Genomic DNA, 3,658 nt, shown 5'->3' on the forward strand with positions numbered 1-3,658 from the left:
TCAGCATCTGAAGTAATCACCACTCTTCTCCATTTTCATTTCAAACCACCTCTTTTTTTTTTTTACACACCTGGTCCAGGAATTTCCACTTGGCCAGCCCTCTGGTTCTCTTCCTCTCTGTGAATGACTCATCCGGATGGATGGATGCCAAGCCCCTCTCCAATCCTTGCTTTCTGCTCTATTTCACCTGCCTGGATGAAATAGATATAGATTCCAGTTCTAAATGATAAATATAACAATCATAATAACTAATATTTATTTAATGTCTGTGATGTGCCTGGCATGATTTAAGTGCCTGGACTCTCACCATTCATTTAGTCTTTCCTATAAGATAATGAAAGTGAAGCGTGAGGTGAAATATGAGATCAATACAGAGAAATTAAGGCACAGAAGCATAGAGAATGATGAATAATGATTTAGTCCGTGAGAGGCTGGTCATCAAAGCTTAGTGGAATAGATGGGAGAGTTTAGCCTTAAGAGCTAGGAAGGGCATTGATGTGTAAGGGCACTTTTACTGTTCATGGTTAGCACACTATCTGATACATGATAGGTACTCATTAAATCTAGGTGGAAGGGTTTCAAATAACACATTTGAATGAGCCTTCCAAACTTTGCAAATCAGAGCAGTAAGCCAGAAGTAAGAGAGCCAGCCTGGTTTGGGTTGCTCTCAGAAGCCAGTGAGTAATGGAGCTTTCTGTAAAAAGCAAGAGCAAATTTTATGACTGCAACTCACAGATTTCTCATAATAATGAATTCACCATTAAATGACCTCCTCAGCCACACTAGCTGACGGATGAAACCCTGAAACAGAAACTTCCCAGCAAGATCTATGGGAGTGGAAACGTATCAGAGGCCACAAATGCAGTCTGTCATCAGGAATTGCAAGAATCAAAGGAAGCTAGGAGCGTTTGTCTGGACTCTGTTTGAAAGCCAGATAACAAATGAAGACCCCAGCTGTGTGGTCCCTTCGTATCAACTACAGTATCAGTCACTGATGATTGAGCAGGCTTTGAAGAAAGCATGTGACTTCATGAAGGTATTAGAATATGCACAAGTCAGTACCTTACTGGGTAAGCAGTACAGGGCCTGGTGGCAGAACTCATTGGGACATTAGAGATCACAGAGTCAAATGACATCTTAAGGCACAACCCAAATATAGAAGATAAAAAGCTATGAATTGCACAGGCAAAACTTTCCTCTGGTGGTTTTCATCATTATTTGACAGGCACGGACTTTTCATTGTTTGTGGATCTTCCACAATAAAACGTGCATGAAAAGCATTGTTTTGAATATAATAACTTTATTTCACCAATGAGAGACAAAGCAAGGAAATGCCTACTTTACTATTACACAGATGGCCTTGAGCAAAGCAAAGCCCAAACCCAGACAAGATGTAGAAATCTAGTCTATTTACTCATCCACCAGTAACATTCTTCTGCTAGAGAAAATACTTACTGAACAGCTTCTATGTGAAACACACAGCCAGTCTAGATTATCAAAAGAAGATCAAGTTCTTGTTCTTAAGAGGCTTGAGGACAATTGTAATTCAGTGGGTAAAGTTCACTAGTAAATGTATGTACATAGTATGTTTTACTCAGTCTCACAAATTCAGAAGTGTCATGAATCAGTCAAGCGGCACGAGTGAAAATTGCAAAGACTAAACCATGGTATCAATGGGGCAAATGTATCTGCAGGGCTTATTTGGTGTTGAAAAAAATTTAAGGGCATGTAAATTTATATTTCTTTTTCTTTAAATGGAAAACACTATGCTGGCAAAACAATGTGCATTTGAGAGCTGCAGAAAACTAGTGATTTCCCTAAAGGATTCCTTTTACATTTTGCAAAGCCCTTTTATATACAAGGCCCATAATTAAAGAAAGAAAAGCATTTGGCATCACAGCCTAACACATATATACATACTTATATACCTATGTACACACATATAAAACCAAAATTTTATACAACTGTACTAACAAAACTGCTTACTACGTGTGAACTTCTCTCATTTACTCTCTGGTTCCATCCAGTCCATGTTGTTGTACTCCAATCTTCCTTTGTTTGAATAAAGTAGTTCCACAGATTTAACCAACAAGGTCATTTTCTGATCTATTCATGGCTCTTAAACCATAGTTTCGAAGATCACCACAGAAACATCTCTGCCTCAAACAGCCCTCTGAATGAATAAGCTATCTCTTCACACCCCATGAAAGTGGAAACTGAATCTGAGGGAACTACTAGACTTTCCTGTCTCCATAAAATGGCAGGTCCAGATTAGAGCCAGCAAGCCATTTTTCCTGACATTTTCATCATTCGCTAGCCTTTAAAGTACACCAAATGAACATAGATAGATAGATAGATAGATAGATAGATAGATAGATAGATAGATGATAGATTTAACGAAAAAAATCAGGCAGTTGCTGTCATGGAGCTGGCTATGGGAAATGTTTTGAGCCCAATATGTAAATTCTGCTGCGGCTGCTGATTTCCTTCACGTTTAATAAGGCTAGGACCATAATTATAAGTATTTAAAAAGCTTGATGTGTGGCCAGGTGGATTCATTAGAGACCATATCTCTTTAGATTCATGTTTTCCAGTTGAACACAGGAGATGCCACATAGGAAGACACACAGGGCTCAGGGTCAGATTTGCCTCCATATGCCAAAGGTAAAACATTTCATTTGTGTCCTCTCCTCTGATTTTCTTAACCGTTCTTCTTGTTTAGCCTTGCCCATACTGAGATGGAGGCCTGATGAAAACATAATAAATATAAATTGTGCTTCAGTCACCGGCTGTTTATCTTAAAAAGGGAAACTAGTTTCCAAGATGCCTGCTAATTGGACATCCAAAAAGTTCACTAAGAGAACAGGAGGACAAGACAACACAGAGTGGAGAGGCCAGAATGTTTATTTGCTTCATTAGATGAGGGGGAGAGGCTGTTTTTTTTCATTTCCCTAAACTGTGGGTTTCATTGTTTATCGAGTGTGACATGTACTATCTAAACAGTCTATGAATAATCGATGAATACTTAGGACTTCAGCACAGCAAGTGTTCATATTTCATTCTAAAGAGAGTAGAAAGCTCCCATGATTGCCTGGAGTAGAGATCAGGAGTAACAACTGGAGTTGCCTCTTCAGTCAGTTATTTATCCATTGGTTCCTTCAATAAACGCTGAGCATGTTTATCTCACCACCTCCTGCACAGAGTGCTCAAGTGGGTCGATGTGTCAGCTCTGCCTGAAATCTCCAATAAACTCGCCCTAAAGTAGATACCTTCCTTTTGTGTTCCTGTAGGCCAATGCCCTTGTCACATTGTGGGATACTTGTTCGATTTGCACACCTGCCTATTCCTCTGCTGTGAGCTCCTTTGAGGTTGGGAACTGGGTCTTAATTTGCTTGTCTATTCCACCATGATACAGAGTGTTGGCCACAGAAAAGTGTTCCATGTCAGAGATGTTTGAGAACATGATGATGAATGAATACATACTTAAAAGGTTTATGATACATACCATTGCTAGAATCTTTCCTTTTCCATCCAAAAATGTGTCCACATGTTCTATATTGACCTTTATGCATTTATCATCATTTTGTCACCCCCCTTACTTAGTAGAGGTAAAGAAGGGCTTCATGTGATTTAATGCTTCATTAGAACATGATACTTT

The sequence above is a fragment of the Megascapheus bottae genome, chromosome 6 (assembly GCF_031878675.1).
Source record: "Megascapheus bottae isolate mThoBot1 chromosome 6, mThoBot2.hap1, whole genome shotgun sequence".
Taxonomy (NCBI): Eukaryota; Metazoa; Chordata; class Mammalia; order Rodentia; family Geomyidae; genus Megascapheus; species Megascapheus bottae.